We start from the raw sequence: 24,328 nt of genomic DNA, 5'->3' as shown, positions 1-24,328 counted from the left end.
ATAACAATATATGCATTTTTTCTTTATCATCCTGATGTTATGTAACATATTTCGTGTATTATCCTGTATGTTGTTGATCAGTAACATGATTTCAATTATTTTTCCCTCACCCGCAATCTATTCATTGTATATTTTACTCTATTTTCTAATTTCTTTTTCAAATATTTGTGAATTATTTAACATATCATGAATAATGAAACCAACAACAAGAGGCACATATTTATTCAATGTACTGCAATTTACAGCATGTTAAGCACACAGACCTTTCCAATCACCAGTACATAAATAGGATTTCCAATAACCACCTGCATACTATATGAGTTATGCATAACAAAGATTAGCTTTGATGTGTGATATAGCATTAAGCAGTGCAGGCATATGGGCCTACACTGTAAGTTTCAAAAGCATGCACAGCACCCTACCAACCAGGAAGTCTCTTGTTTCAGTTTGGAGGATGTTTAGAGTCCAGTCACATAATTTCTGGATGAAAAAATGATGGCTTTGGACCTTGGAGCTTATGTGCAACTTCTCTGCACTCACGTTCATAATATGAGGCACACAGACAGCATTCAGCCACACGATACACTTGCAGAAACAATCATAGCACTCGGGAATTCTTCCAAATTAAGAGAAGTTTACAAATATGAATGAACTAAAATTCGCATGGCATCACACATTCACTCACAGCTAGCGGGTAGGCCTAGTCTAGATGACGTCACTGAGGGGTTAATGCTCAATAAGCGTACGTTAAGAGCAAATAACAGCACTTAACGACTTTTTTCTTTGTGGACTTGATGATACATATATTGCTAGCATGTGTGTTTGGATTTTCCACACACAAACAGCAGTGAAAACGTCCGACCATGTTCATTACTGCTCGTTTGTTAACAAATTTGTGGTAAGGTGAAAGTAGGAAGCCAGTTGATCACTACATGCCTGGAAAACTTTATCCATGAATTAACCTTGATTGGATATGGGAGTAAAATCCTCAATTTTCATGAGGCTCAAATCATGGATATGAGGAGTCATGGAGGCCAAGCCATGAATAAAAAAGGGGGAAAATTGGAAAAGCAGTACAGTATAAGGAAAGAAGGACTGGACACGTGTTCTGTTTACTATCAACATATACACTACAGACTGTTAACATCATCACGGCTCAAGTAATATCACAGACCAAGACCGTAAAGACAGGAATATTCAAATTATGGTTGATGTATTATCAGGTAAAGCTCTATCAAAACACATGCGGAACCGCTCCACATATAAATGGCGCTAAATGGCGTAAGCAGTAAGTTTGCTCACACCGTCAATTCTAACATATTCAAAGTAGTAAATGACTGCTAGCCATGGCAGCGGGAACTATCACATCTCTTTCATGTGTTATACGTAGGAAATGAACGGAGAAATATCCTCCTCCAATCTTTCAACAGGCCCCCAAGGATAAGTTTATTCATTGCTATACAATAACCTTATACCTAAAAGGAAACAAGTTAGATGATATGCTGTGGTGATACTCCTTCCAACCCCCCTCCTTTTAAGTTCTACAATGACTGAGAAAGACACAATGACTGAGGAAGACCTCACATCCACATCCAACCTAGTTCTAGCAAATTGAACTGAATGGATCTCAATGAACCATAGGATTGTAGTGTTCTTGCTTAAAAGGTGTCAGAGGTCCTTCATTTAGAAATATTACAGAGTCAAATCTGAGTTGGGTCAATTTCAATATCAGAAAAATATTTTGCTTTGTTGCTGTTTCCCGTGTTAGCGAAGTAGCGCAAGGAAACAGACGAAAGAATAGCCCAACCCACCCACATACACACGTATATACATACACGTCCACGCACGCAAATTTACATACCTATACGTCTCAACATATATATATATATATATATATATATATTATATTATTTATCATTATACTTTGTCGTTGTCTCCCGCGTTTGCGAGGTAGCGCAAGGAAACAGACGAAAGAAATGGCCCAACCCCCCCCCCATACACATGTATATACATACGTCCACACACGCAAATATACATACCTACACAGCTTTCCATGGTTTACCCCAGCCGCCTCACATGCCTTGATTCAATCCACTGACAGCACGTCAACCCCGGTATACCACATCGCTCCAATTCACTCTATTCCTTGCCCTCCTTTCACCCTCCTGCATGTTTAGGCCCCGATCACACAAAATCTTTTTCACTCCATCTTTCCACCTCCAATTTGGTCTCCCTCTTCTCCTCGTTCCCTCCACCTCCGACACATATATCCTCTTGGTCAATCTTTCCTCACTCATTCTCTCCATGTGCCCAAACCACTTCAAAACACCCTCTTCTGCTCTCTCAACCACGCTCTTTTTATTTCCACACATCTCTCTTACCCTTACGTTACTCACTCGATCAAACCACCTCACACCACACATTGTCCTCAAACATCTCATTTCCAGCACATCCATCCTCCTGCGCACAACTCTATCCATAGCCCACGCCTCGCAACCATACAACATTGTTGGAACCACTATTCCTTCAAACATACTCATTTTTCCTTTCCGAGATAATGTTCTCGACTTCCACCCATTCTTCAAGGCCCCCAGAATTTTCGCCCCCTCCCCTACCCTATGATCCACTTCCGCTTCCATGGTTCCATCCGCTGCCAGATCCACTCCCAGATATCTAAAACACTTCACTTCCTCCAGTTTTTTTTCCATTCAAACTCACCTCCCAATTGACTTGACCCTCAACCCTACTGTACCTAATAACCTTGCTCTTATTCACATTTACTCTTAACTTTCTTCTTCCACACACTTTACCAAACTCAGTCACCAGCTTCTGCAGTTTCTCACATGGATCAGCCACCAGCGCTGTATCATCAGCGAACAACAACTGACTCACTTCCCAAGCTCTCTCATCCCCAACAGACTTCATACTTGCCCCTCTTTCCAAAACTCTTGCATTTACCTCCCTAACAACCCCATCCATAAATAAATGAAACAACCATGGAGACATCACACACCCCTGCCGCAAACCTACATTCACTGAGAACCAATCACTTTCCTCTCTTCCTACACGTACACATGACTTACATCCTCGATAAAAACTTTTCACTGCTTCTAACAACTTTCCTCCCACACCATATATTCTCAATACCTTCCACAGAGCATCTCTATCAACTCTATCATATGCCTTCTCCAGATCCATAAATGCTACATACAAATCCATTTGCTTTTCTGAGTATTTCTCACATACATTCTTCAAAGCAAACACCTGATCCACACATCCTCTACCACTTCTGAAACCACACTGCTCTTCCCCAATCTGATGCTCTGTACATGCCTTCACCCTCTCAATCAATACCCTCCCATATAATTTACCAGGAATACTCAACAAACTTATACCTCTGTAATTTGAGCACTCACTCTTATCCCCTTTGCCTTTGTACAATGGCACTATGCACGCATTCCGCCAATCCTCAGGCACCTCACCATGAGTCATACATACATTAAATAACCTTACCAACCAGTCAACAATACAGTCACCCCCTTTTTTAATAAATTACACTGCAATACCATCCAAACCTGCTGCCTTGCCGGCTTTCATCTTCCGCAAAGCTTTCACTACCTCTTCTCTGTTTACCAAATCATTTTCCCTAACCCTCCCACTTTGCACACCACCTCGACCAAAACACCCTATATCTGCCACTCTATCATCAAACACATTCAACACACCTTCAAAATACTCACTCCATCTCCTTCTCACATCACCACTACTTGTTATCACCTCCCCATTTGCGCCCTTCACTGAAGTTCCCATTTGCTCCCTTGTCTTACGCACTTAATTTACCTCCTTCCAGAACATCTTTTTATTCTCCCTAAAATTTAATGATACTCTCTCACCCCAACTCTCATTTGCCCTTTTTTTTCACCTCTTGCACCTTTCTCTTGACCTCCTGTCTCTTTCTTTTATACATCTCCCACTCAATTGCATTTTTTCCCTGCAAAAATCGTCCAAATGCCTCTCTCTTCTCTTTCACTAATACTCTTACTTCTTCATCCCACCACTCACTACCCTTTCTAATCAATCCACCTCCCACTCCTCTCATGCCACAAGCATCTTTTGCGCAAGCCATCACTGATTCCCTAAATACATCCCATTCCTCCCCCACTCCCCTTACTTCCATTGTTCTCACCTTTTTCCATTCTGTACTCAGTCTCTCCTAGTACTTCCTCACACAGGTCTCCTTCCCAAGCTCACTTACTCTCACCACCCTCTTCACCCCAACATTCACTCTTCTTTTCTGAAAACCCATAGAAATCTTCACCTTAGCCTCCACAAGATAATGATCAGACATCCCTCCAGTTGCACCTCTCAGCACATTAACATCCAAAAGTCTCTCTTTCGCACGCCTGTCAATTAACACGTAATCCAATAACGCTCTCTGGCCATCTCTCCTACTTACATAAGTATACTTATGTATATATATATATGTATATATATATATATATATATATATATATATATATATATATATATATATATATATATATATATATATGTATGTATGTATGTATGTATGTATGTATGTATGTATGTATGTATGTATGTATGTATGTATGTATGTATGTATGTATGTATGTATGTATGTATGTATGTATGTATGTATGTATGTATGTATGTATGTATGTATGTATGTATGTATGTATGTATGTATGTATGTATGTATGTATGTATGTATGTATGTATGTATGTATGTATGTATGTATGTATGTATGTATGTATGTATGTATGTATGTATGTATGTATGTATGTATGTATGTATGTATGTATGTATGTATGTATGTATGTATGTATGTATGTATGTATGTATGTATGTATGTATGTATGTATGTATGTATGTATGTATGTATGTATGTATGTATGTATGTATGTATGTATGTATGTATGTATGTATGTATGTATGTATGTATGTATGTATGTATGTATGTATGTATGTATGTATGTATGTATGTATGTATGTATGTATGTATGTATGTATGTATGTATGTATGTATGTATGTATGTATGTATGTATGTATGTATGTATGTATGTATGTATGTATGTATGTATGTATGTATGTATGTATGTATGTATGTATGTATGTATGTATGTATGTATGTATGTATGTATGTATGTATGTATGTATGTATGTATGTATGTATGTATGTATGTATGTATGTATGTATGTATGTATGTATGTATGTATGTATGTATGTATGTATGTATGTATGTATGTATGTATGTATGTATGTATGTATGTATGTATGTATGTATGTATGTATGTATGTATGTATGTATGTATGTATGTATGTATGTATGTATGTATGTATGTATGTATGTATGTATGTATGTATGTATGTATGTATGTATGTATGTATGTATGTATGTATGTATGTATGTATGTATGTATGTATGTATGTATGTATGTATGTATGTATGTATGTATGTATGTATGTATGTATGTATGTATGTATGTATGTATGTATGTATGTATGTATGTATGTATGTATGTATGTATGTATGTATGTATGTATGTATGTATGTATGTATGTATGTATGTATGTATGTATGTATGTATGTATGTATGTATATATATATATATATATATGGAAGTAAGGGGAGTGGGGGAGGAAAGGGATGTATTTAGGGAATCAGTGAAGGATTGCGCAAAAGATGCTTGTGGCATGAGAAGAGTGGGAGGTGGGTTGTTTAGAAAGGGTAGTGAGTGGTGGGATGAAGAAGTAAGATTATTAGTGAAAGAGAAGAGACAGGCATTTGGATGATTTTTGCAGGGAAAAAATGCAATTGAGTGGGAGATGTATAAAAGAAAGAGACAGGAGGTCAAGAGAAAGGTGCAAGAGATGAAAAAGAGGGCAAATGAGAGTTGGGGTGAGAGAGTATCATTAAATTTTAGGGATAATAAAACGATATTCTGGAAGGAGGTAAATAAAGTGCGTAAGACAAGGGAGCAAATGGGAACTTCAGTGAAGGGCGCAAATGGGGAGGTGATAACAAGTAGTGGTGATGTGAGAAGGAGATGGAGTGAGTGTTTTGAAAGTTTGTTGAATATGTTTGATGATAGAGTGGCAGATATAGGGTGTTTTGGTCGAAGTGGTGTGCAAAGTGAGAGGGTTAGGGAAAATGATTTGGTAAACAGAGAAGAGGTAGTAAAAGCTTTGCGGAAGATGAAAGCCGGCAAGGCAGCAGGTTTGCATGGTATTGCAGTGTAATTTATTAAAAAAGGGGGTGACTGTATTATTGACTAGCTGGTAAGGTTATTTAATGTATGTATGACTCATGGTGAGGTGCCTGAGGATTGGCGGAATGCGTGCATAGTGCCATTGTACAAAGGCAAAGGGGATAAGAGTGAGTGCTCAAATTACAGAGGTATAAGTTTGTTGAGTATTCCTGGTAAATCATATGGGAGGGTATTGATTGAGTGGGTGAAGGCATGTACAGCGCATCAGATTGGGGAAGAGCGGTGTGGTTTCAGAAGTGGTAGAGGATGTGTGGATCAGGTGTTTGCTTTGAAGAATGTATGTGAGAAATACTCAGAAAAGCAAATGGATTTGTATGTAGCATTTATGGATCTGGAGAAGGCATATGATAGAGTTGATAGAGACGCTCTGTGGAAGGTATTAAGAATATATGGTGTGGGAGGCAAGTTGTTAGAAGCAGTGAAAAGTTTTTATCGAGGGTGTAAGGCATGTGTACGTGTAGGAAGAGAGGAAAGTGATTGGTTCTCAGTGAATGTAGGTTTGCGGCAGGGGTGTGTGATGTCTCCATAGTTGTTTAATTTGTTTATGGATGGGGTTGTTAGGGAGGTGAATGCAAGAGTTTTGGAAAGAGGGGCGAGTATGAAGTCTGTTGTGGATGAGAGAGCTTGGGAAGTGAGTCAGTTGTTGTTCGCTGATGATACAGCGCTTGTGGGTGATTCATGTGAGAAACTGCAGAAGCTGGTGACTGAGTTTTGTAAAGTGTGTGGAAGAAGAAAGTTAAGAGTAAATGTGAATAAGAGCAAGGTTATTAGGTACAGTAGTGTTGAGGGTCAAGTCAATTGGGAGGTAAGTTTGAATGGAGAAAAACTGGAGGAAGTAAAGTGTTTTAGATATCTGGGAGTGGATCTGGCAGCGGATGGAACCATGGAAGCGGAAGTGGATCATAGGGTGGGGGAGGGGGCGAAAATCCTGGGAGCCTTGAAGAATGTGTGGAAGTCGAGAACATTATCCCGGAAAACAAAAATGGGTATGTTTGAAGGAATAGTGGTTCCAACAATGTTGTATGGTTGCGAGGCGTGGGCTATGGATAGAGTTGTGCGCAGGAGGATGGATGTGCTGGAAATGAGATGTTTGAGGACAATGTGTGGTGTGAGGTGGTTTGATCGAGTAAGTAACGTAAGGGTAAGAGAGATGTGTGGAAATAAAAAGAGCGTGGTTGAGAGAGCAGAAGAGGGTGTTTTGAAATGGTTTGGTCACATGGAGAGAATGAGTGAGGAAAGATTGGCCAAGAGGATATATGTGTCGGAGGTGGAGGGAACGAGGAGAAGTGGGAGACCAAATTGGAGGTGGAAAGATGGAGTGAAAAAGATTTTGTGTGATCGGGGCCTGAACATGCAGGAGGGTGAAAGGAGGGCAAGGAATAGAGTGAATTGGATCGATGTGGTATACCGGGCTTGACGTGCTGTCAGTGGATTGAATCAGGGCATGTGAAGCGTCTGGGGTAAACCATGGAAAGCTGTGTAGGTATGTATATTTGCGTGTGTGGACGTATGTATATACATGTGTATGGGGGTGGGTTGGGCCATTTCTTTCGTCTGTTTCCTTGCGCTACCTCGCAAACGCGAAAGACAGCGACAAAGCAAAAACAAAAAAAAAAAAAAAAAAATATATATATATATATATATATATATATATATATATATATATATATATACACACACACGCACATAATTCATACTGTCTGCCCTTATTCATTCCCATTACCATCCCGCCACACATGAAATAACAACACCCTCCCCTCAAATGTGAGCGAGGTAGCCCTAGGAAAAGACAACAAAGGCAACATTCGTTCATACTCAGTCTCTAGCTGTCATGTATAGTGCACTGAAACCACAGCTCCCTTTCCACATCCAGGCCCCACAGAACTTTCCATGGTTTACCTCAGACGCTTCACACGCCCTGGTTCAATCCATTGACAACACGTCGACCCCGGTATACCACATCGTTCCAATTCACTCTATTCCTTGCACGCCTTTCACCCTCCTGCATGTTCAGGCCCCGATCATTCAAAATCTTTTCCACTCCATCTTTCCGCCTCCAATTTGGTTTCCCACTTCTCGTTCCCTCCACCTCCGACACATATATCCTCTTGGTCAATCTTTCATCACTTATTCTCTCCATGTGACCAAACCATTTTAAAACACCCTATTGTGCTCTCTCAACCACACTCTTTTTATTACCACACATCTCTCTTACCCTATTATTACTTACTCGATCAAACCACCTCACACCACATATTGTCTCCAAACATCTCATTTCCATCACATCCACCCTCCGCACAACTCTATCTATAGCCCACGCCTCGCAACCATATAACATTGTTGGAACCACTATTCCTTCAAACATAGCCATTTTTCCTTTCCGAGATAATGTTCTCGACTTCCACACAATTTTCAACGCTCCCAAAACTTTCGCCCCCTCCCCAACCCTATGAGTCACTTCTGCTTCCATGGTTCCATCCGCTGCCAAGTCCACTCCCAGATATCTAAAACACTTCACTTCCTCCAGTTTTCTCCATTCAAACTTGCCTCCCAATTGACTTGTCACTCAACCCTACTGTACCTAATAACCTTGCTCTTATTCACATTTACTCTCAGCTTTCTCCTTTCACACACTTTACCAAACTCAGTCACAAGCTTCTGCAGTTCTCACACGAATCAGCGACCAGCACTGTATCATCAGTGAACAACAACTGAGTCACTTCCCATGCTCTCTCATCCACAACAGACTGTATACTTGCCCCTCTTTCCAAAACTCCTGCATTCACCTCCCTACCAACCCCGTCCATAAACAAATTAAACAACCATGGAAACATCACACACCCTGCCGCAAACCTACATTCACTGAGAACCAACCACTTTCCTCTCTTCCTACACGTACACATGCCTTACATCCTCGATAAAAACTTTTCAATGCTTCTAACAACTTATATTCTTAATACCTTCCACAGAGCATCTCTATCAACTCTATCATACGCCTTCTCCACATCCATAAATGCTACATACAAATCAATTTGCTTTTCTAAGTATTTCTCACATACATTCTTCAAAGCAAACACCTGATCCACACATCCTCTACCACTTCTGAAACCACACTGCTCTTCCCCAGTCTGATGCTCTGTACATGCCTTCACCCTCTCAATCAATACCCTCCCATATAATTTCCCAGGAATACACAACAAACTTATACCTCTGTAATTTTAACACTCACTTTTATTAACCCCTCTGCCTTTGTACAATGGTACTATGCAAGCATTCCGCCAATCCTCAGGCACCTCACCATGAGTCACATACATTAAATAACCTTACCAACCAGTCAACAATACAGTCACCCCCTTTTTCTAATAAATTCCACTACAATACCATCCAAATCCGCTGCCTTGCCGGCTTTCATCTTCCGGCTTACCAAATCATTCTCCCTAACCCTCTCACTTTGCACACCACCTCGACCAAAACACCCTATATCTACCACTCTATCATCAAACACATCTAACAAACCTTCAAAATACTCACTCCATCTCCTTCTCATATCGCCAATACTTGCTATCACCTCCCCATTAGCCCCCTTCACTGAAGTTCCCATTTGTTCCCTTGTCTTATGCACTTTATTTATCTCTTTCCAAAACATCTTTTTATCCTCCCTAAAATTTAATGATACTCTCTCACCCCAACTCTCATTTGCCCTCTTTTTCACCTCCTGCACCTTTCTCTTGACCTCCTGCCTCTTTTTTTTTATACATCTCCCAGTCATTTGCATCATTTCCCTGCAAAAATCGCCCAAATGCCTCTCTCTTCTCTTTCACTAATAATCTTACTTCTTCATCCCACCACTCACTACCCTTTCTAATCTACCCACCACCCACGCTTCTCATGCCACAAGCATCTTTTGCACAAGCCATCACTGCTTCCCTAAATACATTCTATTCCTCCCCCACTCCCCTTACGTCCTTTGTTCTCACCTTTTTCCATTCTGTACTCAGTCTCTCCTGATACTTCCTCACACAAGTCTCCTTCCCAAGCTCATTTATTCTCACCACTCTCTTCACCCCAACATTCTTCTTTTCTGAAAACCTCTACAAATCTTCACCTTCGTCTCCACAAGATAATGATCAGACATCCCTCCAGTTGCACCTCTCAGCACATTAACATCCAAAAGTCTCTCTTTCGCACGCCTATCAATTAAGATGTAATCCAGTAACGCTCTCTGGCCATCTCTCCTACTTACATACGTATACTTATGTATATATCTCTTTTTAAACCAGGTATTCCCAATCATCAGTCCTTTTTCAGCACATAAATCTCCAAGCTCTTCACCATTTCTACAACACTGAACACCCCATGTACACCAATTATTCCCTCAACTGCCTCATTACTCACCTTTGCATTCAAATCACCCATCACTATAACCCGGTCTCGTGCATCAAAACTACTAACACACTCACTCAGCTGCTCCCAAAATACTTGCCTCTCATGATCTTTCTTCTCATGCCCAGGTGCATATGCACCAATAATCACCCATCTCTCTCCATCAACTTTCAGTTTTACCCATATCAATCCAGAGTTTACTTTCTTACACTCTATCACGTACTCCAACCACTCCTGTTTCAGGAGTAGTGCTACTCCTTCCTTTGCTCTTGTCCTCTCACTAACCCCTGACTTTACTCCCAAGACATTCCCAGACCACTCTTCCCCTTTACCTTTGAGCTTCGTTTCACTCAGAGCCAAAACATCCAGGTTCCTTTCCTCAAACATACTACCTATCTCTCCTTTTTTCTCATCTTGGGTTACATCCACACACATTTAGACACCCTAATCTGAGCCTTCGAGGAGGATGAGCACTCCCCGCGTGACTCCTTCTTCTGTTTCCCCTTTTAGAAAGTTAAAATACAAGGAGGGGAGGGTTTCCAGAACCCCGCTCCCGTCCCCTTTAGTCGCTTTCTACGACATGAGGAATGTGTGGGAAGTATTCTTTCTCCCCTATCCCCAGGTGGTGATATTTTGACTTCAAAGAAGAGATTAGTTATCCAGCAAAACTAAGAAAAATATGAGCAGTTATTGTCTATGTGCAAATATTATGGTCTTTGTGATATTAGTGGTAGACACCTTTCTCCACTCTAAAATTGTTCGTCATCAGGACTTTCTACTTGTTTATTTGTGTCTTGGTGTATAAAGCTTTTTTTAAAAGAGGCCTGTCAGCAGGGGTGTTTGGATTCCCATTGGCCACCTAGTTACTGGGATGTAAGTGATGCCCCAATGAAGAACATCTCATCAGCTAGCCTCATGGGGTTGGATTAACATGTGATTACTATCTGTTTTAGCTGGGAGAGTTTTACCCTCATGTTGCTTAGTCTTTTACCCTCATGTTGTCTTGTCTTCTTAAGTTTGAATATATGATCATATCTGCTCATGCGTATGCTCATACACCTGCTCATACCCTAATCTATGCCAGATTTGGGATGTATTCTGGATCTGAGGAGAAAAATTGTGCTCCAATAATCACACCACTTGGACATGATGTTAGTAACTCTAGAATAACATCTTTTCTTTTTCTCCCCTGTAACTTTGACATGACACAAACAGGTCTTCAAGGTGCCCAGGTTATGGATGATCAGGCATTTAGTGTGTGTTATATATGCACACCCAATCTTGAGAACTCCTGACAGTGTATTGTACTTAGATCCCCTCCAACAATATACTCTCATACTCTCTTTTTGAATTTCAACTCAGTATTAGGCCTCCCCTTTATTTCACTATACTACAGCTACTCCCTAGGAATCCATCCCATCCACCCTTTCTCTAAGGTCACACCATCTTCGCATTCCGCCAATTATTTCTTGTTCAAGCTTCTAACATTATTTCTATTAATATCTTAACTGCATTGTAGTCTGACCAAAAGGGAAATCTGGAAAAAATTCTTCAAGCTCTTTCAGGTATAGAAATATTTGTTAATTTATTGAAAAGAATTTTAATCTTTTTGATTTGGGATACACCTGAACAAGTTATTAATGGAAATGCACACAAAAATAAACTTTTTATATACTTTATTATAAGAATAGCTTTACCCTGCACTTAATTCTACACTTGGTTATACACAATAAGAAAGCAAACACTAAGCTGGTTATAAACATTAGAATCTGATGAGGATTAATAATGCACTGCAAAACATTATGGATGCACATTGCATCGTGTTTTGGTAAATCAGTAATCATGAAGTGTGATATCATTCAGGAATGATCTACAATAGTCTACCTCAAGGAAGTCAGGGAACTGGCTTCCTTCCCCACACAAAGAACATACATTTTACTCTAACAGTTAAAGTATGCAATATTTAAATCACCATCAAAACATACTTTATCTTATAACTACACTGACAGTGCTTATTTCTGATTCAAGAAGAGCAGGTTTTATCATTTTCAGGTATCACTCTACAATGCTTGACAGGATTCTAAATCTAGTGTAAAATCTATGAACCTATACTTCCTATTTCTATTAACGTAAGCTAATTTTTTGTTTTCAGATAATTACATTTGCTATATTCCCCAAACAACCCCGAAATGGCATTCATGCACTTTAGTGCACATTCGTAAATCTTTTGTACAAGATGTGACTGTAATAGATTGATACTTCATTCAATTTAGTGTTTTTATCTGGCCTAACTTGAACTATTTAGTATCATGCCTGGTTACCCTCCAGGTATGAGAAATAGGTATTACACAGTTTGAGTACATGTTGATGTCACAGCTAAAATTCCTCCACATCTGCTTATCTCCTTATACATGTCCCTCATAAACTGAATAAAAGCAAAATAGTAATCATTCCATCAACATGTCAGAAAAAAATTTAGCAAAATGAAGCCTTGTTCTAACCCAGGTAACTGTAGTCTACAATAGTGATGGCACAACTAACTTATCCACTGACTTTATATTGCTAAATTTACCTCAACATTGTTATTTCTCATTCTGAAAGGATAAGGATAGTCTTACACAAGATGAAAAAAGAAGGGGATCATACAGGAGTGGATGGAAAATGCTTCTCAAGAGGTGAAAGGGTTAATTAAGGAGCTGTACTTTAAATGGAAATGTGACAGTATTTTAACATCCATATACATGTAGCCTCATACAATGTTGACCCCAGTTAATGGCAATTTGCTCTAACGCCCTATATCAATCTAAGAACAAACAGGCACTCATAAGTTTCTGAGTTTTGCTTTTAGTCACTAGAGTCATGAAATTACAAATCTGACTTTCAATAGGACATGAAACAAACTACTTAGCATTGCAGTGTAAACACATAAGTTGCACCTCATGCTGTACCATTTTGAAGTCTCCTTATGCTACTCTTAAGTAGAATAAAATTTCCTTAAAAATTTGATCATAATCTATGACAATAATCACTCGGATATAAGTAAACAAGGGCTTAGTAAATGACAAGAGTGAGCCCTGTTGATAAATCAGTGATGAACAACCATTACAGATCAAACTAGAGGCCAGGAATTCCTATGGATGTCATAACTATATACAGGCTGCTCTTTTTCAGTGCAAAGAATTGTTAGCAGCAGAGGGGGTGAGGGATGGAAGCAATATGCATGGCTGTCAACTAATGGACATTTTATGAACGGCTATTTTTGAAGGCTTTAAAGATGCAAATGCTTATTTGTCAAACTCTGATGACAGGAGACTTGGCAAGCGTGACCTTTAAGCAAAACTAAATGTTTTGAACTGTTTAAATGCTGGTAAACAAACAGTGGAAATTGGGAGAGTGCTTCGCTTATCTCCCACAACCATGAGAATAATGTTTGATGAATATCACAGTGTTTGGATAAATTCTTCAAGACTAAGGTACAGTAACAAGAGTCTACACATCCATTTTCACCAACAAGTTCACCAACATTTTAATTTGCAGTCAATGCTGCCTGTTTGCCTACCAAACTCCCTTGCTCAAGCCTCTAACAGATACCATTTTTATAAGCATGCTTCACTGTCATATCCGGAGAGTGTTCTTATTGTTCATAATGTTTCCTGTGGGGCGGGGTAGTGCCAGAATGGATAAAGACAAGCAAGTATGAATATGTACATGTGTATACATGTATATGTCTTTGTATATGTATGTCTATGTATATGTGCATTTGTGCATGTAGGGGAGTTTATGTATGTATATGTGTATATGAGTGGATGGGCCATTCTTCATCTGTTTCCTAGTGCTACATCGCTAACTCGGGAAGAAATGGCCAAACCCACCTCCATACACATGTATATACATACGTCCACACACGCAAATATACATACCTACACAGCTTTCCATGGTTTACCCCAGACGCTTCACATGCCTTGATTCAATCCACTGACAGCACGTCAACCCCGGTATACCACATCGATCCAATTCACTCTATTCCTTGCCCTCCTTTCACCCTCCTGCATGTTCAGGCCCCGATCACACAAATTCTTTTTCACTCCATCTTTCCACCTCCAATTTGGTCTCCCTCTTCTCCTCGTTCCCTCCACCTCCGACACATATATCCTCTTGGTCAATCTTTCCTCACTCATTCTCTCCATGTGACCAAACCATTTCAAAACACCCTCTTCTGCTCTCTCAACCACGCTCTTTTTATTTCCACACATCTCTCTTACCCTTACGTTACTTACTCGATCAAACCACCTCACACCACACATTGTCCTCAAACATCTCATTTCCAGCACATCCATCCTCCTGCGCACAACTCTATCCATAGTCCACGCCTCGCAACCATACAACATTGTTGGAACCACTATTCCTTCAAACATACCCATTTTTGCTTTCCGAGATAATGTTCTCGACTTCCACACATTCTTCAAGGCTCCCAGAATTTTCGCCCCCTCCCCCACCCTATGATCCACTTCCGCTTCCATGTTTCCATCCGCTGCCAGATCCACTCCCAGATATCTAAAACACTTCACTTCCTCCAGTTTTTCTCCATTCAAATTCACCTCCCAATTGACTTGACCCTCAACCCTACTGTACCTAATAACCTTGCTCTTATTCACATTTATATATAAAATTTATATATAAAATATAAAACATACATTATTATTATTTGATCGCCGTTTCCCACGTTAGCGAGGTAGCACCAGGAAACAGATGAAGAATGGCCCATCTACCCACATACAAACACACACACACACACACATATATATTTATAATTCATCATACTTTGTCGCTGTCTCCCGCATTAGCGAGGTAGCACAAGGAAACAGATGAAAGAATGGCCCAACCAACCCACATACACATGTATATCCAAACACATCCACACACGCACATATAGACACCTATACATTTCAAGGTATATATATGTATACATACACAGACATATACATATATACAAATGTACATAATTCATACTTGCTGCCTTTATTCATTCCTATTGCCACCCCTCCCCACAAGAAATGACAACCCCCTCCCCCTGCATGCACACGAGGGAGCACTAGGAAAAGACAGCAAAGGCCACATTCGTTCACACTCAGTCTCTAGCTGTCATGTATAATGCACCGAAACAACACCTCCCTTTCCACATCCAGGCCCCACAAAACTTTCCATGATTTATCCCAGACGCTTCCCATGCCCTGGTTCCATCCATTGACAGCACGTCAACTCCTGTATACCACGTTGTTCCAATTCACTCTGTTCCTTGAACGCCTTTCACCCTCCTGCATGTTTAGGCCCCAATCACTCAAAATCTTTTTCACTCCATCCTTCCACCTCCAATTTGGTCTCCCACTTTTCCTTGTTCCCTCCACCTCTGACACATATATCCTCTTTGTCAATCTTTCCTCACTCATTCTCTCCATTTGACCAAACCATTTCAAAACACCCCCTTCTGCTCTCTCAACCACACTCTCTTTATTACCACACATCTTTCTTGCCCTTTCATCACTTACTCGATCAAACCTACTCACACCACTTTTGTCCTCAAACATCTCATTTCCAATGCATCCACCCTCCTCCGCACAACTCTCTGTATAGCCCACACCTCACAACCATATAACATTGTTGGAACCACTATTCTTTCAAACATAACCATATTTGCTTTTCCAGATAACGTTCTCGCCTTCCACACATTTTTCAACGCTACTAGAACTTTCACCCCCTTCCCCACCCTGTGACTCACTTCCGCTTCCATGGTTCCATCTGCTGCCAAATCCACTACCAGATATCTAAAGCACTTCACTTTCTCCAGTTTTTCTCCATTCAAACTTACCTCACAATTGACTTGTCCCTCAACCCTACTGTACCTAATAACCTTGCTCTTATTCGCATTAACCTCAACTTTCTTCTTTAACACACTTTAATCAAACTCAGTCACCAGCTTCTGCAGTTTCTCACCCGAATCAGCCCTCTCATCCACAACAGACTGCATACTTGCCCCTCTCTCCAAAACTCTTGTATTCACCTCCCTAACAACCCCATCCATAAACAAATTAAACAACCATGGAGACATCATGCACCTCTGCCACAAACCAACATTCACTGAGAACCAATCACTTTCCTCTCTTCCTACTTGTACATACACCTTGCATCCTCGACAAAAACTTTTCACTGCTTCTAGCAACATGCCTCCCACACCATATATCAATACCTTCCACAAAGCATCTCTATCAACTCTATCATATGCCTTCTCTAGATCCATAAATTCCACATACAAATCCATTTGCTTTTCTAAGTATTTTTCAACATACATTCTTCAAAGCAAACACCTGATCCACACATCCTCTACCACTTTTAAAACCACACTGCTCTTCCCCAATATGATGCTCTGTACATGCTTTCACCCTCTCAATCAATACCCTCCCATATAATTTACCAGGAATACTCAACAAACTTATACCTCTGTAATTTGAACACTCGCCTTTATCCCCTTTGCACTATGCATGCATTCTGCCAATCCTCAGGCACCTCACCATGTGTCATACATACATCAGATATCCTTATCAACCAGTCAATAACACAGTCACCCCCTTTTTTAATAAATTCCACTGCAATACCATCCAAACCTGCTGCCTTGCCGGCTTTCATCTTCCACAAAGCTTTTACTACCTGTTCTCTGTTCACCAAATCATTCTCCCTAACCCTCTTACTTCGCACACCACCTCGACCAAAACACCCTATATCTGCCACAATCATCTAACACATTCAACAAACTTTCAAAATACTCACTCTATCTTCTTCTCACATCACCACTACATGTTATTACCTCCCAATACCCCCTTCACTGATGTTCCCATTTGTTCTCTTGTCTTACGCACTTTATTTACCTCCTTCCAAACATCTTTTTATTCTCCCTAAAATTTAATGATACTCTCTCACCCCAACTCTCATTTGCCTTCTTTTTCATCTCCTGCACCTTTCTCTTGACCTCCTGCCTCTTTCTTTTATACATATCCCAGTCATTTGCACTATTTCTCTGCAAAAATCATCCAAATGCCTCTCTCTTCTTTCACTAATAATCTTACTTCTTCATCCCACCACTCACTACCCTTTCTAATCTGCCACAAGCATCTTTTGCACAAGCCATCACCGCTTACCTAAATAAATCCTCTTCCTCCCCCACTCCACTTACGTCCTTTGCTCTCACCTTTTTCCATTCTGCACAGAGTCTCGCCTGGTACTTCCTCACACAAGTCTCCTTCCCAAGCTCACTCTCACCACTGTCTTCATCCCAACATTATCTCTCCTTTTCTGAAAACCTCTACAAACCTTCACCTCCACAAGATAATGATCAGACAACCCTCCAGTTGCACCTCTCAGCACATTAATATCCAAAAGTCTCTCTTTAACGCACCTATCAATTAACACGTAATCCAATAATGCTCTCTGGCCATCTCTACTACTTACATATGTATACGTATGTACATCTCTCTTTTTAAACCACGTATTCCCAATCACCAGTCCTTTTTCAGCACACAAATCAACAAGCTCTTCACCATTTCCATTTACAACACTGAACACCCCATGTACACCAATTATTCCATCACCTGCCTCATTATTCACTTTTGCATTCAAATCACCCATCACTATAACCTGGTCTAGTGCATCAAAACTACTAACACACTCACTCAGCTGCTCCCAAAACACTTGCCTCTGATGATCTTTCTTCTCATGACCAGGTGCATAGGCACCAATAATCACCCATCTCTCTCCATCCACTTTTAATTTTACCCATACCAATCTAAAGTTTACTTTCTAAAACTCTCTCACATACTTCCACCACTCCTGTTTCAGGAGTAGTGCTACTCCTTCCCTTGCTCTTGTCCTCTCACACCAACCCCTGACTTTACTCCCAAAACATTCCCAAACCACTCTTCCCCTTTACCCTTGAGCTTCATTTCACTCAGAGCCAAAACATCCAGGTTCCTTTCCTCAAACATACTACCTATATATATATACATATATATATATATATATATATATATATATATATATATATATATATATATATATATACATATATATATATATATATATATATATGTATATATATATATATATATATATATATATATATATATATATATATATATATATATATATAAATATATATATATATATATATATATATATATATATATATATATATATATATATATATATATATATATATATATATATATATATATATCTTATTTATATTCATTTTGCTTTGTCACTGTCTCCCGCGTTAGCGAAGCAGTGCAAGGAAACAGATGAAAGAATGGCCCAACCCACCCACATACACACGTATATACATACACGTCCACACACGCAAATATACATACCTATACATCTCAACGTATACATATATATACACACACAGACATACATATATACACACACAGACATATACATATATACACATGTACATAATTCATACTGTCTGCCCCCATTCATTCCCATCATCACCCCGCCACACATGAAATAAAAACCCCCTCCCCCCTCGTGTGTGAGGTAGCACTAGGAAAAGACAACAAAGGCCACATTCGTTCACACTTAGTCTCTAGCTCTCATGTAATAATGCACCGAAACCTCAGCTACCTTTCCATATCCAGGCCCCACAGAACTTTCCATGGTATACCTCAGATGCTTCACATGCCCTGGTTCAATCCATTGACAGCATGTCGACCCCGGTATACCACATCATTCCACACTCTACTCCTTGCACGCCTTTCACCCTCCTGCATGTTCTGGCCCCGATCACTCAAAATCTTTTTCACTCCATCTTTCCACCTCCAATTTGGTCTCCCACTTCTCGTTCTCTCCACCTCTGACACATATATCCTCTTGGTCAATCTTTCCTCACTCATTATCTCCATGTGACCAAACCATTTCAGAACACCCTCTTCTGCTCTCTCAACCACACTCTTTTAATTACCACACATCTCTTTAACCCTATTATCACTTATTCGATCAAACGACCTCACACCACATATTGTCCTCAAACATCTCATTTCCAGCACATCCACCCTCCTCCGCACAACTCTATCCATAGCCCACGCCTCGCAACCATATAACATTGTTGGAACCACTATTCCTTCAAACATACCCATTTTTGCTTTCCGAGATAATGATCTTGACTTCCATACATTCTTCAACACTTCCAGAACTTTCACTCCCTCCCCCACCCTATGATTCACTTCCGCTTCCATGGTTCTATCTGCTGCCAAATCCACTCCCAGATATCTAAAACACTTCACTTCCTCCAGTTTTTCTCCATTCAAACTTACCTCCCAATTGACTTGTCCCTCAACCCTACTGTACCTAATAACCTTGCTCTTATTCACATTTACTCTCAGCTTTCTTCTTTCACACACTCTACCAAACTCAGTCACCAACTTCTGCAGTTTCTCGCACAAATCAACCACCAGTGCTGTATCATCAGCGAACAACAGCTGACTCACTTCCCAAGCTCTATCATCCCCAACAGACTGCTTACTTGCCCCTCTTTCCAAAACTCTTACATTCACCTCCCTAACAACCCCATCCATAAACAAATTAAACAACCATGGAGACATCACACACCCCTGCCACAAACCAACATTCACTGAGAACCAATCACTTTCCTCTCTTCCTACACGTACACAAGCCTTACATCCTCAATACAAACTTTTCATTGCTTCTAACAACTTGCCCCCCACACCATATATTCTTAATACCTTCCACAGAGCATCTCTATCAACTCTATCCTATGCCTTCTCCAGATCCATAAATGCTACATACAAATCCATTTGCTTTTCTAAGTATTTCTCACATACATTCTTCAAAGCAAACACCTGACCCACACAACCTCTACCACTTCTGAAACCACTCTGCACTTCCCCAATCTGATGCTCTGTACATGCCTTCACCCTCTCAATCAATACCCTCCCATATAATTTCCCAGGAATACTCAACAAACTTATACCTCTGTAATTTGAGCACTCACTTTTATCCCCTTTGCCTTTGCACAATGGCGCTATGCCATATATACACAAGTACATATTCATTCTCCATTGCCTTCATCCATTCCGGTGCCACTCCACCCCACAGGAGACAGCATCACCACCCACTGTGTCAGCGAGGTAGTGCCAGGAAAACAGACAAAAAAAGGCCACATTCATTCACACTCAGTCTCTATCTGTCATGTGTGACGCACCAAAACCACAATTTCCTATCCACATCCATGCCCCACAGACCTTTACATGGTTTACCTCAGATGCTTCACATGCCCTGGTTCAATCCATTGACAGCATGTCGACCCCGGTATACCACATCATTCCACACTCTATTCCTTGCACGCCTTTCACCCTCCTGCATGTTCTGGCCCCGATCACTCAAAATCTTTTTCACTCCATCTTTCCACCTCCAATTTGGTCTCCCACTTCTCGTTCTCTCCACCTCTGACACATATATCCTCTTGGTCAATCTTTCCTCACTCATTATCTCCATGTGACCAAACCATTTCAGAACACCCTCTTCTGCTCTCTCAACCACACTCTTTTAATTACCACACATCTCTTTTACTCTATCATTACTTATTCGATCAAACAACCTCACACCACATATTGTCCTCAAACATCTCATTTCCAGCACATCCACCCTCCTCCGCACAACTCTATCCATAGCCCACGCCTCGCAACCATACAACATTGTTGGAACCACTATTCCTTCAAACATACCCATTTTTGCTTTCCGAGATAATGATCTTGACTTCCATACAATCTTCAACACTTCCAGAACTTTCGCTCCCTCCCCCACCCTATGATTCACTTGCGCTTCCATGGTTCTATCTGCTGCCAAATCCACTCCCAGATATCTAAAACACTTCACTTCCTCCAGTTTTTCTCCATTCAAACTTACCTCCCAATTGACTTGTCCCTCAACCCTACTGTACCTAATAACCTTGCTCTTATTCACATTTACTCTCAGCTTTCTTCTTTCACACACTCTACCAAACTCAGTCACCAGCTTCTGCAGTTTCTCACACGAATCAACCACCAGTGCTGTATCATCAGCGAACAACAGCTGACTCACTTCCCAAGCTCTCTCATCCCCAACAGACTGCTTACTTGCCCCTCTTTCCAAAACCCTTACATTCTCCTCCCTAACAACCCCATCCATAAACAAATTAAACAACCATGGAGACATCACACACCCCTGCCACAAACCAACATTCACTGAGAACCAATCACATTCCTCTCTTCCTACACGTACACAAGCCTTACATCCTCAATACAAACTTTTCATTGCTTCTAACAACTTGCCCCCCACACCATATATTCTTAATAACTTCCACAGAGCATCTCTATCAACTCTATCCTATGCCTTCTCCAGATCCATAAATGCTACATACAAATCCATTTGCTTTTCTAAGTATTTCTCACATACATTCTTCAAAGCAAACACCTGACCCAAACAACCTCTACCACTTCTGAAACCACTCTGCACTTCTCCAATCTGATGCTCTGTACATGCCTTCACCCTCTCAATCAATACCCTCCCATATAATTTCCCAGGAATACTCAACAAACTTATACCTCTGTAATTTGAGCACTCACTTTTATCCCCTTTGCCTTTGCACAATGGCACTATGCCATATATACACAAGTACATATTCATTCTCCATTGCCTTCATCCATTCCCGGTGCCACTCCACCACACAGGAGACAGCATCACCACCCACTGTGTCAGCGAGGTAGTGCCAGGAAAACAGACAAAAAAAGGCCACATTCATTCATACTCAGTCTCTATCTGTCATGTGTGACGCACCAAAACCACAATTTCCTATCCACATCCATGCCCCACATACCTTTACATGGTTTACCCCAGATGTTTCACATGCCCTGGTTCAGTCTATTGACAGCATGTCGATCCCAGTATGCCACATCATTCCAATTCACTCTATTCCTTGCATGCCTCTCACCCTCTTGCATGTTCAGGCCCCGATCGCTCAAGATCTTTTTCACTCCATCCTACCCCAATTTGGTCTCCCACTTCCCCTTGTTCCCTCCACCTCTGACACATACATCCTATTTATCAATCTCTCCTCACTCATTCGTTCCATATGTCCATACAACCCAATCTATAGGCCATATCTCGCAACCGTATAATATTACTGGAGCTAAAGTTCCTTTAAACATACCCAATTTTGCTCCAAGATAATGTTCGTTCTCCACACACTCTTTATCACCCTGAGCCTTTGCCCTTTCCCCCAACCGTCTGCTTCCATGGTTCCATTTGCAGCCAAGCCCACTCCCAGGCATCTAAAACACTTCACTTCCTCCAATTTTTCTCATTACATCCCAACCAACTTGTCCCTCAACCCTGCTGAACCTAATAATCTTGCTCTTATTCATATTTACACTCCACTTTGGCCTTTCACACATTTTTCTGAACTTAATCACCAACTTCTTCAGTTTCTCACTTAAATCAGCCACCAGTGCTGTATCACCAGCAAACAACAAGTGACTCACTTACCAGGCACTCTCATCCCTAACAGACTGCATGTTCAACCCTCTTTCCAAAACTCTTACATTCACATCCCTAACCACCCTGTCTATAAATAAATCAAACAACCATGTGAACATCACAAACCCCTGCAGCAAACTAACCTTCACTGGTAACCAGTCACTCTCTTCCTACTCATACACATGCCTTACACCCATGATAAAAACATCTCGCTACCTCTAACAACTTACCTCCTACACCATATATTCTTAAGACCTTCCACAAAGCATCTCCATCAGTCCTATCATATGTCTTCTCCAGCTCCATAAATGCTACATACAAATCCATCTGTTATTCTAAGTATTTCTCACTTATTCCTTAAAGTAAATACCTTATTCACACATCCTGTACTACTTCTAAAACCACACTGCTCCTCCCCTATGTGATGCTCTGTGCTTGCCTTCACCCTGTCAATTAATGCCCTTCCACACAGTTTTCCATGAATACACAACAAACGTATGCCTCTGTAGTTTGAACACTCACCTTTATTGTTTTTGCCTTTGTACAACAGCACTATACATGCATTCCACCCATCCTCAGGCACTTCACCATGATCCATACATACACTGAATATCCTCACCAACCAGCAAACACCACAGTCACACACTTTCTTGATTCAACTACAATACCATCCAAACCCACTGCCTTGCTTTCATCACCTCTTCTCTCTTTACCAAAGCATTTTCCATGCCCGTCTCACTTCGCACACCAACCTGACCAAAACACCCTACATCTGTCACTCTATCATCAAACATTCAGCAAGCCTTCAAAATACTCACACCAACTCCTCACTTCATCCACTACCTGTGCTAATCCTTGCCCCCTTCAATGTTCCCATTTGCTCTCTTGTCTTATGCATGTTATTTACATGTTATTTACCTCCTTTCAAAACATCTTTTTATTCTCCCTAAACTTAAATGATATTCTCACCTCAACTCTCATCAGCCTCTTTTTCTCTGTTATGCCAAAGTTAACTTCCCACCAGTAGTGAGTGTGAAAGGACAGATGCTAACTCTGAGCCTTGATTT

At 40.5% G+C, this 24,328-nt stretch overlaps 1 long non-coding RNA gene across 1 annotated transcript in view; it reads right to left on the bottom strand.

The window, feature by feature from the left end:
* Positions 1–12,337: 12,337 nt before the first annotated feature.
* Positions 12,338–24,328, bottom strand: part of LOC139767227 (uncharacterized) — a 191,158-nt gene continuing 179,167 nt past the window's right edge. The window contains exon 2 of the long non-coding RNA XR_011717015.1: positions 12,338–17,596. This is a non-coding gene — a long non-coding RNA (uncharacterized lncRNA). The remainder of the gene's footprint in view (positions 17,597–24,328) is intronic.

This window comes from Panulirus ornatus, chromosome 59 (genome assembly GCF_036320965.1).
Source record: "Panulirus ornatus isolate Po-2019 chromosome 59, ASM3632096v1, whole genome shotgun sequence".
Lineage (NCBI taxonomy): Eukaryota > Metazoa > Arthropoda > Malacostraca > Decapoda > Palinuridae > Panulirus > Panulirus ornatus.
Note: the sequence above shows the minus strand (reverse complement) of the source record. Positions and strands in the feature narration are given on the sequence as shown.